This window comes from Panthera tigris, chromosome E2 (assembly GCF_018350195.1).
Source record: "Panthera tigris isolate Pti1 chromosome E2, P.tigris_Pti1_mat1.1, whole genome shotgun sequence".
NCBI classification, from domain to species: Eukaryota; Metazoa; Chordata; class Mammalia; order Carnivora; family Felidae; genus Panthera; species Panthera tigris.
The window spans coordinates 5,925,475-5,939,512 of NC_056674.1; the positions used below are offsets into that span (position 1 = coordinate 5,925,475).

The window sequence follows — 14,038 nt, forward strand, 5'->3', positions numbered from 1 at the left end:
GAAATCTTTTTATAAAGATTTTATTGTCAGGGCGCCTGGGTGGCTCAGTTGGTTAAGCAACTGACTTTGGCTCAGGTCATGGTCTCACAGTTTGTGTTCAAGCCCCACGTCGGGCTCTGTGCTGACAGCTCAGAGCCTGGAGCCTACTTCAGATTCTGTGTCTCCCCATCTCTCTACCCCTGCCCTGCTCACCCTCTGTGACTCTCTGTCTCTCAATAATAAATAAATGTTAAAAAAAAAGTTTTTTCAAAGATTTTATTTTCCTCTGTGTATCCAACATGGGGCTCACACTCAGAACCCCAAGAGCAAGAGTAACGTGCTCTTTTGACTGAGCTAGCCAGGTACCCCTATAACTTTTTTTACTCAATTATTTCAGGTTTCTTGACACTGAATTATCATTGATGACTTGTAACCTCAAGTTTGGACTCCACTGATGTTATACTTTAATTTTATGCATTTCATTTGTCAAGTGTAGTGGTGGTCTGAGAGAAAGCATTGGTAAGGTGAAAGGAACCTCTTTCATTGGGGGTGCTTAGCCATACATATATACCCAGGAAAAGCTAGGATTCTAAGCTTAAGATAAAGTGTACTATACATTTGGAAGCATAGGGAGTGGCAAGGAATAAACCTAACACTGATATGTAAATTGTCATGTTTTCTGAGGTCATGGCCCCTTCTCTGGATTTGATGGTATGATTGAGTTCCTTTGTTGATTATTATAGGAGAGAATTACTCTGTCAGATAGATGATCATGAAATAGTAGGTTGGGACATGGAGAAAGAGATTTTCTTTTTTTTTTTAATTTTTTTAACATTTATTTATTTTTGAGACAGAGCATGAACAGGGGAGGGTCAGAGAGAGAGGGAGACACAGAATCTGAAACAGGCTCCAGGCTCTGAGCTGTCAACACAGAGCCCGACGCGGGGCTCGAACCCACAGACCACGAGATCATGACCTGAGCCGAAGTCGGATGCCTAACCGACTGAGCCACCCAGGTGCCCCGAGAAAGAGATTTTCATGTGAGAACTATGGGTTACTTGGGATAGCATTTGTACTAGAGAAAATAGAGGGGGGATGATGGTCTGTCCATGTTTTGAAAGGTAATGGCTGTTGTATATCACAGATGAGTAAAAACTAGTCTTAATTTTGGAAACTGAAGAGAAAATTTTAGAGCATTTAAAGGAACCAAAGTAAGCGTGCTTGGGTGGCTCTGTTGGGTGACTGACTCAATTTCGGCTGAGGGTCATGGGGTTGACCTCTGTACTGGGCCCTCTGCTGAGTGTAGAGCCTGCTTGCTGTTTTCATTCTTTCTCTGTCTCTCTCTGTCTCTCTGTCCGTCTCGCCTACTTGTGCTCTAAAAAGAAAAAGAAAAACTAAACTCAAATGTAATATGCTTGAGAAAGACTCAATTTTGGCCACTTAAACTGCATTTTGATACCATTTTGTTTGGGATACCCTATTTCTCATTTTTGGGTCATTTCATAATCAACACTAATAATACATCCTTAGGGTTTGTGGTTGAATGTCATGTATAACAATGTCATTTCATGTTAGATTTAAACATACAGTTTTGGAAGTATATATTCATAAGTTGTATTTGAGAGTTACCTACCCAACGTATATCCCATAGTATTTTTGTGGCTCTAATGAAAATACTATTGCAATGCAATTTCAAACTCTCACCCTCTACCACCGGCCTCCCCATTCATGAATATACACCATATGATTCTGTTTCTCCCTGTCTTTTGTGCTGAAATGTGACCCATGGTTTGCACCTTTACATTAAATGAAATTAGAAAAATGGCAAGCATATGAAAAGTATTAGGAACTAAGAGAAAATGTGAGAAGGAGAAAAGTAACACAATCTTTATTTTGTGCTATAGTGCTTAGAGAATAATTTGAAAAGATAAATTATAATGACTTTACCCTCAAGAATGAACATTACACAATGGGAATCCTATTTGAAAACTAGAAATCTCCTATTTACCCTCTAAAACATTTTTTGCTCGTTTGCATTTGTGCCTGCTCCACTGGAACAGGATGTTCACATGTCAAGAATGATGGCTGCATGCAGCTAAGTGTTAGGAGGAAGTTGAGTATCTGATGATGCTTTCTTGGGAGCCCAGGATAGATTTCTCAAGTTCTGAAAATGGCTAGGGAGAACAGGGAATAGTGAACTACTTTGTTATGATGCATAATGTGCAGCGTCAGGTTGATGATACTCATTGACACTTTGAACTTACAACTACTGCCAAAGGAAAGGCTTGTCTGCCTTCATTATTAGCTTTTCCTGCCCAGATGGGCAGAATAGTAAGAAGTTGTAATGAAGCTTCACAGGTATCATTAGTCGGGTATCAAAAGTACAGTCAGATCCTGTAATACAAAACTGAAGTTTACTCCTTACTGACTTGCTTGGGAAAGACCACAATCTTCCTCGTGCTAACTAATACCTTCTTCTTTCTGATGCATTCATAGCCCCACCACACAGTATGATTGTGGAAAATGGTTGTGAAATACTGTTTATTTCAGTTACTGAAGATATTTTTAGACTTTTGATGTCACGATTCTTCTATAAAGTTTTGGTCTAATATTAAATACATTCAGACATGATAGAATATTCTCAGCTACAAACCTTCTGTAGATGTTTCACTTTAAAGGAGAATGGAAAGAATGGAATCTCAAAATCATTCCTTCCATTTTGCTACTAAGACACTAGAAGCAGGGACTCCCTGGGTGGCTGTCGGTTAAGCATCCAACTCTTGATTTTGGCTCAGGTTGTGATCTCATGGATCATGGGATTGAGCCCTGGGTCAGATTCAACACTGAGCATGGAAAAATAAACAAAATTTAAGAAGCTTTTTAAAAAAGGTACTAGCATCGGAAGCTCTGTATTGAAACTTGGCAAATTCGTGTCAAATTCAGGTAAATAAAATTAATAAATTTCAAAGGAAATAAATGTGTAAGTTAGAAGACACTAAAGACTAATAACTTTTCACTCATTTGGAATACCTACGATACTGGTCATGGGTTGCATGTGATACTATACACTCAGGATAAAGAAAATCTGTGATGAAATCGGTCTTATCCACAGTTATCCTTCACTACCTTTTCAGTATTATTGAGTACGTATTTTTTGTTTTAATTTTTTAACATTCATTTATTTTTGAGAGACAGAGCACAAGTGGGAGAGGAGCAGAGAGAGAAGGAGACACAGAATCCTAAGCAGGCTCCAGACTCTGAGCTGTCAGTGCGGAGCCCGACACAGGGCTCGAACTCACAAACTGTGAGACATGACTGGATCCAAGGTCAGATGCTTAACCGAATGAGCCACCCAGATGCCCCAGTTATGGGGTATATTTAAATTTGGTCTGCAAAATATTTTCTTTACGATCTTTTACTTTCTGTTGTTTAGTCATGAATATGAAATTTGAAAATTCCCCAATACCCTTATTTTAATTTATTCATTTATTTTACAGTGAGGGTGGACGCTAGTAGGGGACAGGGGCAGAGGGAGTGGGAGAGAATCTTATGCAGGCTCCACAGTCAGTGCAGAGCCTACCCAGGTCTCCATCCTACAACCCTGGGATGTTGGCCTGAGCCCAAATCAAGAGGCAGATGCTCAACTGACTGAGCCACCCAGTCATCCCCCTAAGACCCTTATCAAAATTAAATTACAATGTGTAGCTGATTGGGATGAACCTCCTGGGATTATTTCCATGTAAATAAGACAAAACCTAATAAAGAAAAGGCCTTTGCCCCTCCCCATTCATCCTTCTTGGTCCTACAGCGGCCATCCTGCTGTAAGGAGAGACAGTGCTGAGTGCTAAGGGAGGTGGAGCAGGCAGAGGACTGCCCAGGGGACCCGTCCCATCCCAACCTGCATCTCGGCTTCCTGTTATGTGAGAATGACAGACCACCTAGTTGTTTCAGCCACTGATTTCCAGGAGGACTGTCACTCACAAATAAGAACTGTCCGACCTGACCAGTAAGATTAATATCTGTATTGAGAGCAGAATGGAGCAAGTGAGAGGGAATCTTGAATTTAACATTTTGTAGCTGAGAAGATCTACAAAAGGCATCATCCTTCACAGATGGGTTAGAGCTGTTTGGCACGTGCTGCCTAAAACTCACAAGATGAACCGAACAAAATACAGCTTGAGAATTTATGAGGAATGTTCAGAACACTAGGGTACAAAGTTACAGGAGTAAAGAATTTGTTGTCACAAATGGAATTACATGTTTACTTGAGCATGTGACCTATTAGTCTCTTAGCTTTTATGCAATACAGTGACTTTCTACTTTGTAGCAGGAAACAAAAATCCATGTCTTCAAGTAACTTAGATTCTCTCAACGGAAGTGTATAAGATAAAATATGATAGTGGTAAGTACCATGAACGTGTTCGTGTGTAATGATCGACTGACAGCGTTTCCTAATTTAAACAGTGTTTTCAGGCAATGCCCACATGCTGAGGTCATCTTTGTGCAGAACCACTGAAAGCGTATCATGCAAATACAAATGGGGAAGGGCAAGTGGGTGGAGTAAAGAAGCCGAAAATTGCCCAAATGGGAGCATACTAAACTGGTTGAGGAATATCCACAATTGTTGTTTGTCTTGGTGAAATGTGATACTACATTTCCACTATAGACATTTGAAATTTGGGACTCCTCGTAGTTAGAATTTTTATTTTTTATTTATATATTTTTGAAGTTTTTTTAATGTGTATTTATTTTTTAAGAGATGGAGAGATGGTGTGAGTGGGGAAGGAGCAGAGAGAGAGTTACAGAATCCAAAACAGGCTTCAGGCTGCGATGTCAGCACAGAGCCTGATGCGGGGCTCAAACCCAGCAGCCATGAGATTATGACCTGAGCTGAAGTGGGGCGCTCACCCAACCGAGCCACCCAGGCGCCCAGTAGTTAGGATTTTTGAAATTTTAATAACAAAACTCCCCAGAGGGCTTAAGATTATATGTGATAGATCCAAAACCATGACCTGTTTGGAGAATGCACAGACCTATTTCTTTACGTCAGACTTACCACTACCGAGAACACAGTGGTGGGGTAGGGTAATGAATTAATGGACAGATAGTAAATCTCATTTTTCAAAACTGTCTAGGTATTTGATCCCAGGACTTGTTAAGATACATACTTTTCCTATTGTCTACCCTTATACCCAGCCAGGGGTATGTTGCTTCTTCCACTTACAAAAGTGTATCAAGTAATATTGGGTGTGTCTTTTACACCTCAGTTATATCTTCAATGTCCATATCATCAAAAAAAATTGTAAGATATAAGAAGATATTGTACTTGCAAATTGAAAAGGAACAAAATCGCATTATTTCATGTTTTCCTAATTTAAGACCTAGTAACTCCCAGTTCCTAGTTTTATTCTTACAGTTGAGAGCAATCTTGTGTTACCATTGCCTAATATTTTGACTATAAGATTGACCTTTCAGTACGTTTTATGTCCCAATTTTATACTAACTGAGATGTGATGAGAATGGGACTCTATGTGCAAGATCGGCAAATTTTTATGTAAGGAACATATAGTAGATATTTTATTCTTTGTAGGCCATGCTGTTTCTGTTATCGCTCTTCCAGTATGTCCTCATTGGGTCAAAAGTACCTAAATATGAGTGTGGCTGCATTCCAGTTACACTTCACATAAAAACAGATGGTAAGCTGTACTTGGCTCATGTTCTATAGGTGGCAGAGTCCTGATCTACACAAAGGAATTAAGAGCACTAGAAGTAGTAATTATATGAGTAAATAAAACCTGTCTTTCCTATTTTTAAGCCTCTTTAAAATATAGTGGACTGTGTAAGACACTAACAGCCTAGCATATATGTGTATAGCGTTTGGAAAAGAAACCTACACTAATGGTTACGCAGGGCAGGAATTTAGAGATGGGAGTCCATGTGGAAAGGAAGGGTCAGGTCAGATGCTCTATATGAAGAAAGTATAGACTCACGTGAAGGTAGATTTTGGTAAGCTGTACAGGATAACCCTTAAAGCAAACAAAAAACAATAGTTACAGCTAACACCTGTGAACCAAAGAAATGGATTTAAAATAAAATCATTTGTAAAAATTCAGTCATTTCAAAGAAGACAGAAAGACAGGGAACAGAGGAAAGGAGACATTATAAAAGCAAGAGGAAAATAATTTACATCTATATATGTGTAAAAGGAAATCGTCTAAAGGCCCCATTGACGAGCAAACATTGTCACTGGATTTTTTTTCTTTTTGTTTTTTTGTTTATTTCTTTTGAGAGTGAGGGAGAGTGATAATCTCAAGCAGGTTCTGTGCTGTCGGTGTAGGTCCATCATGGGGCTCCATTTCAAGAGCCGTGAGATCATGACCTGAATGAAATGCAGAGTCTTAACCAATAACCATGTGAACCAACCAGGCACCCCTGACAATTGGACTTTTTAAAGACAGGCAACACAATGTATCCTAAGAGAAATTCACTTCATAAATTAAGAACACAAAATAAAATCCTAGACCAAAGATAAATGGAAACGCTATAATGAATATAGTGGCTATATTAAGATTAAAGTAATTTCAAGAACAAATAATATGACCAGGGATAATGAGAACTATTTCAATATCATAAAGAGGTACATTCACCAGAATGACATGAAAATCCTAATTAATCCCTTGTTTTCACTACAAACAAATATGTAATCAAATACTCCCTATTTCCAAGTCAGACACTAGGACCATGATGGCGGACATCCCCTAGTTCACAAACACACACATACAAACATTACACATAGATGCAAATACATGTGCATATACACAACATAATCAAATGCACAGCCATATACCCTCACACTCTCAACATACACTCCGTACCAACTCACACTCATGCACACACTCGTGAAATACAAACACATATGTTTACACACACCCGTACTCCCACATTCCCAGTCCCTTGTATGTAATTACATTCAAAGAGTCTGCATGCACATGTGTGTCTCCACAATGTGCTCATATGTTGGAAGAATACAGGCATCTCCTGACCTTGGATGCCTGAAAATGGGGGGCACTTGCCACCTTTTTTACTTCTTCCATCCTTTCAACAACCCCCAAGGATGATATTTGTCACATGCAATATCTTAAACTGCTGTGGGCATTGCCACCTCAGGTCCAGGTGAACGGGGCAGAGTTGGAAGGTTACAGACGAGTGATCCAGCAGGGTCCAAATGAGGCCAGAGGGAGGGGCTTATAGGCAGTGTGCAGAGAGCATGGGAGCGTGGAGGAATAGATGGAAAACTCTTCAAAGGCGTATGATGCCATAGTACTTGACAAATAAAGATAGGGACAGAGAACCTAGGGGAGAGGTGAAAATGAACCCTGAAGTATGGGATCTGAGTCATCTACATCAGTATGAGCACAGAGTTAGCTGTGGATAAGTAAATAAAATGGCAAAGAGAAAACTATAGATCTGTGTGAGGACAGGTAATTCCCAGGTTGGTCTACTCAGAGAACCTAAGAGCAATGACACCCCAGTAGTAAGGAGAACACCCAGCACCCACATCTTGGTTTCTAACACTATTCTCTAAAAAAAAAAAAAAAAAAAAGTGCTCCTTGTAATTATGGCTGATTCTATGGCAGGAGCAGGGAAAATACAAGATGAGCCTGGGAGATCTTATAGTGACAATGTTAAGAGTAAGGAAATAAATGTTTTTTTAAAAAATGGGGACATATCTAGGGGACATAATGGCCAAACCTGAACAGAACTCCTGCAGCCTGTCACCAAATCTCTGATACCAACTCAGTGTCCGGTGATGCAATGTAATTCTGACTTTATTTGGTCTTAGTACAGACCCCACAAGTTAAGGGCAAAGTTGTTCCCGGGACTGCCCCCACTTCAGACACCAGTCATGAGTCAGGCATTCCCAAACCTCCCACACATTTCCAGCCAGCTAAAAATTTAAGGTTTCCTCCACAGTTCCCTCTGCTTCAATATTTGCTGGGATGACTCACAGAACTCGGAAAATGCTATATGTATGATAATCGTTGATAACTAATTTCTATATTGGGACCTAAAAAATTGTAGGCCACATTAGTGGCCTGACCCACATCACAAATCTAAACCTAAATCAGCCTGCTCTTACGTGAAACATCCAGCAAAGAAACCAAACAGACACCAATCACAGTCCTCCAATGAAGCTTCAGGTAGCCGATCTTACCCTGTATTCAGCACCTCCTGGTCTTCCAAGGAAATTCCTGACTTCCTAGCCAATCATGCCCTAATCATGCCCTTTAGATTGAGTTCTAAAACTCAATCTTGCCCCAAATCCATCAGGAAGAGCACTCCACTCCCTGCATGGGAGGCTCTGTCCTCCTCAAATCAAGGGTTGTCTTCCCTGGAATAAAACACAGCAAACTCGTTACTAAATTCTTTTAGTTTTGTCATTTCACATTTTATTGTAAAGGATAGCAGTAAAGAACCAGATGAAGGCATCCATAGGGCAAGGTTTGGGAGGACTGCCCATACAGTAGCTTTTGTCCCCCACCACGAAGCTCCCAGGAGCTTCTCCAGGAGTTTAATCGGGGCTTCACTTAAGTCATTGGCCATATGACTGAACTCAATCTCCAGGCAGACTCGTTCCTCTCCCCAGAGGCTGGGGTGCTGAGTGTTTCCATCCAATCATGTAGTTGGTCTTTCAAAGGTGTCCAGTCCCCCATTTTGAAGTTCTGTGGGGGAACTCGACAAACCGCGAGTTAATGACCCAACATGAAGTCAGAAGTCCAAGCAACTGAGCCACCCAGGTGCCCCTAAAGTATTTCTTTTTTTAAATTTTCTATTTTTAAGCAGTCTTGATACCCAATATGGGACTCAAAGTCACTATCCAGAGATTAAGAGACACATGCTCTACTGACTGAGCCAGCCAGGCCCCGCAAAAGTCTTTCTATGTTTCAGTTATATCTTTTGTTTTCCTTTCGATGGTGTCCATGTTGCCTTGGGGGTGATTTCAAAAGCAGTACTACCCCATGTTAAAATACGTTCCTATACTCCTGTCACAGAACCTGGTCTGGATCACCCGGTGAAGAATCAAGTGGCACTTGAAGAAATTGGAAGGCAGGAGGTTTATTTCACACTGGCGGGCTCAGAGGAGATCACTCTCCAGAGATCTGAGCCCCGAGCACAAGGATGGGGAACAATTTATAGTCTGTTACTTCTGCATTAGTAGTAATTTGGTGCGCGGCAAGCAGGGTAGGAAAAAGAACCCAGAAGAGGAGTCTTCGGGCAGCGACTGAAATTCTCCTACCAGTCCTGTCGGTCATCTTCTAACATAATTTTTCCCTATCACTCCCGCTTCAAATTGCTAGTTCTCTCTGGCACCAAGCTTGATGAAAGGGTCCTCCATAACCTCTTGTATCCTCAAGTTGGAAAAGCAGAAATCCGTCTTGAAATCTCTTTATCGCCAACACAGCCAACTGCCATCAAGATTTAACACAGTAGAGGGGTGCCTGGGTGGCGCAGTCGGTTGAGCGTCCGACTTCCGCCAGGTCACGATCTCGCGGTCCCTGAGTTCGAGCCCCGCGTCGGGCTCTGGGCTGATGGCTCAGAGCCTGGGGCCTGTTTCCGATTCTGTGTCTCCCTCTCTCTGCCCCTCCCCCGTTCGTGCTCTGTCTGTCTCTGTCCCAAAAATAAATAAAAAAAATAAAAAAAAAAAAAAGATTTAACACAGTACAATCTACCTTCTAAACATCTCAAAAGTCATTTAGTCTTTTCCCACATACCAATCTGTTCACTGGCTCCTTCCCACCTGCTCCTTTTGTAAAATTCAGCTGACACTTCCCCCTTGTTCCTCTTTGTCCCCTGCAGTTTACTCTTCAGAAGTTGACCAGAAAATATTTTCATGCACTCCTCTTGCTCCTTAAGCGTTACCGCATTTTCAAACATCCCCAATTTCTCTTAGATATGAGGCATAATATTCATAGCATAGCCTCCAAAGCCAGCAATAAATAAAACCTGCCCCCCCTCCTCCCGCCACCTTCACCCAAGGCCATTTGCGTGACAAATCAGGCTTTACAATTGCATTCTCAAGTACATCTTGGGAAAGTTTAATATCTCAATTTTAAAGTTACACATTGAAACATAATTCCAGTATGTTCACAGTATTTCAAGACTGTTTTATGGAATCTATCCTTCTGTGACCAGTAATAATACAACTATAGAAGTACATCGATATTAATTACAGATGATTTCATGTACCATGCTCTTTACCATTTCATATTAGGTTAGTGTCAGTGTGTCTCATTTACCCCTGTCTATGCAATGAAATTGGCTCATTGTTCTTAACATTCTTTGAGGTCTCAGTGCGTCTATGACTGAACAGGTAGGTGGAAGACAATTCATATTTCCCTGATGGGATGAGGGAATTCTAGATTTCTTCCACAGCAGACATGGTACAGCCTGAATATGCTTGGGTCATGATTCATGAGAACAAAACGGCTAATAGTTGAAAAATATGTAGTGATTAGTCCAGTGACATTCACCAGCTACCAACTAGAATTATCAAGGAGATCCAAGTAAACTTGAATGATGGACAAAACGGCATAAAACGATACAATGGTGGTCACCAAAATAAGGGTGCTTTCGGTGGCTCTGGTCTCATGGTCTCACAGATGGGTCTGGGGGAGAGAGTGTTCCTATGGATGCATTGGACCGTCTGCTTGTACCTGTGAGGGAGAAAAACCATGGAGCTGGTGGCCAAGGTCATGAATCCCAAACACAAAATGTCAAAGAAAGATGTCATTGCTGCATATAATAAGCCTGTGATCTTGTCGCTACACTGTGAAGCAGAACAATGTCCCAAACCACTTTTTTTGGTAGTAGTTTTGTTGTTCCATTTACCAGCCATATAAATAGGAAAAAACAAGTTTATGAACATGCAGAACACCCCACACAGGATACTGGAGGGGCCAATGTATTTCGGAGTTTTTACTTTAAGCTCTATCCACCTAGAGTTCCCAGGGTTGATTGGGATAGCTTGGAAGACCCTCAGGGGGCAGGTGGAACAAATGGACATACCTCTGGTCACTCTGTGAACATACAAAAGAACATAGCATCCATAATAATTAGTGAAATGTTTTAGTCCTAAAGCTATCATGGTCTCTGGGATTCCTCTGGAAAGAATGACCAAGGAGTTGGCTACAGACAGGTTCCTAAGAATCAAATTCATGGATCTCGGCTTGCATCCCTTGAAGCAAAAGGACGTCTAATGATAGAAGAGTCAGAAATTGCCCAGAATTCCAGTGACTCCCAGGATAGGAAGATCATTGCTATATTCACATCCACCGAGGCCATTCTGTCATTGTCTAGAATTCAGTACTCAAAATCACAGGCAGCGAGTTCTGCATGAAAACATGAGTTTCGGCCTACATTTTCCTGGAAGACAAAATCTGCACTTACATTTCATTTCCCGAGAATGAACATCTAAACTATATTGTCTTTTGTTAAGAGATTTCCCAAGGTACATATGTGTCTCTTTATAGCACTTACAATGTGTGAGTCTGTTATTAACGCTTTCCCTATTGTAACATATAATATTCACAACTCTATGAGTTAGGAATTAACATTACCCTCATTCTATAGACGAGGAGAATTTAACCGCAGGAAGTTAAGTGACTCATGTAAATAGCAGTAGAATCAGGATTTGAACCTTGGTGGCCTAGTTGCCATGACACAAATGCTTTCTACTGCTCTCTACTCTGCCAGGAACCTCGTCATGGGTACATGCACGCACACACACACACACACACACACACACACACAGACACCTCATATTTTAAATTTATTTTACTTTCTAAACCTGGTTTGGTCATTTCCCAGTTTTAAGTATTCTTTATAACTAATATAACTAAGGAATGAAGATTGAAAGCTTTAATAAATTTTACATGCATTGAATAATTTTATATGAGCCAGTCTGATTTATTTAATGTAGAGAACTGTTAGGATGACAGCAGAAGTCATTTCATTTTTTGCCTGGACCAAAAGGACAATGGCATCCATAACAGAAATTATTGTGCGGAACTGCTCTGTGTGCTAACGTATGGGACATGAAACATCACATAGTGATAAAGCTTATTAGGGCAGAAAATAAATTAATCATACTTAAAGATCACATCACTGTATATTTGTTATTTTAGAATACACAAATTGAAACTCGAATTGATATTTGATTTAGAAAAGCTATTCAAATACAATACAAACCTGCAAAATGGATTTGTAGACTTGGAGTCTTGGGCATTTAATGAGTTGAAAAGTAAGAGAGGTGAGTAGTGAGCTGGGAATACTGTTGAAATAATTTTAAACCAGAAGAAATGTAGCTTAAAATTGTCTTTTTTTCTTGATGTGATTATATTTTTTAATTAATTTATTATTTTAAAATTAAAATATAAATTAAAGTCCTTCATTTCCCCCCCTTGAATCACTCTATAGTTAATAACCTTATCTTAAAGGACCTTTCTTAATTTCAGGAAAGAAGATTGTCTCACAGATCAATATTGCACAGAGGTTTTCAGTAGAGACACAGTTACTGTCTCCATTAAGCACATCACACTCAAATTACAGAAGAATAAATTTCAGCAATTCCCATTAGACACGCTGTTTCTGCTGTGAATCAGGTTTTTCAGTTAGTTCCATCATACACTTTATCACATGCACATGCCTTTACAGTGCTCACAATATTGCTTCTAAAAATGTCTCTCTGACTCTTCCTCACGGTATTGAATGGCTGCTTAATTCTGGAAGTTTTTTTTTTTTTTTCTAAATAGACTGTCCATGCCCAGTGCGGAGTTAGAACTCACATCCCTGAGATCAAGACCTGAGTTGAGGTCGAGAGTGGATGCTTAAACGACTGAGCCACCCCGGTGCTCCCTGAAATTACCATCTTGACATATCTTAAATTCAGACTCTGATGGCACTTGGATCAAACACCAAGAACCCCGTTAATGGGGGTTTTATTAAATTTCGTTAGCAGCACTCATGCACTGATTGAGCAGTCTCTCTCACAAGCTCAGCCTGTGCCGGAAGATTCTTTTCCCAGACATGCTCACCTATGCTCAGCAGATTCCTGCTGCATCTCCCAACTGTAGAGACTGTGGTCTCACACTAAACTAGAAGATACTCACAGACTCCTTCCTGCTGCCAGGACTGGAAGCTGGGTGTAAAGTAGCAGGCAAAGCATGTGTGGGAGGGAGGAAGCCAAACCCTGAGATAGAGGTTAGTGATTCTGTGACCTCACCTCCCCAAAGAATTGCCATCAACATGTCAGCTGTAGTGACAATGATAGTTCAACACTTGGGGAACTGAGAACGGTTCTGAAAAACTCTTTAATTACCAGGATCTATTAGAAGTTTGTAGTGAGCAGGTCCAAAGGGACCGTTGGAGTGTTTTAGAGAAATTCTTCCATTATTCCTGGAAGCAGACAGGGTGTCACATGGCAGGAGGAAATGCCAAGGGATGAGCCCTGAAAGACCAGCCAAGAAGCACATGAGCCTCATTGGATTCTGTGCTTCCCTGAGGATTTCTCTGACCCCAGTCTAATCCTTTGTTACTCCCCAGACCCGAGGACCACCACCATTTAACTTATGGGCAGAGAGAAAGAATCCTCCAAATGATCCAAGAAGGATTTTCTGTTTTTAAAATTTTCAATAAATGCAAATAAAGAGCTTGGTGAACAAATGAGATTAAAAATCATTTGTCCACCTCTGCAATTCAAAAATAACTAGAAAGCCTATATAAAGTGGACATTTTCTCAGAAAATACATTTTACCAAAATTGACTTAAGTAAGATAGGGAGTCCAAACAGACCAATATTCATAGAGAAGAGGAAGTCGTCTTTTTTTCATTTATCAGTCCCTCACAAAAACAAACAAACAAACAAACAAAAAAAAAAACCCACCAGGATCAGATAAGCCACCAGATTCTTCCATTTCTTTAAATAGAAGACATGCTAATGCTGCTTACTGAATTCAAGAGCATTAGAGTGGAAGTAAAATTTCCAAATTATCTTTATACT

The 14,038-nt window shown here is 40.4% G+C and overlaps 1 pseudogene; it reads right to left on the bottom strand.

Moving 5' to 3' along the window:
* Positions 1–10,442: 10,442 nt before the first annotated feature.
* LOC122234251 lies at positions 10,443–13,099 on the bottom strand (annotated as a pseudogene).
* Between the last annotated feature and the right edge of the window lie 939 nt (positions 13,100–14,038).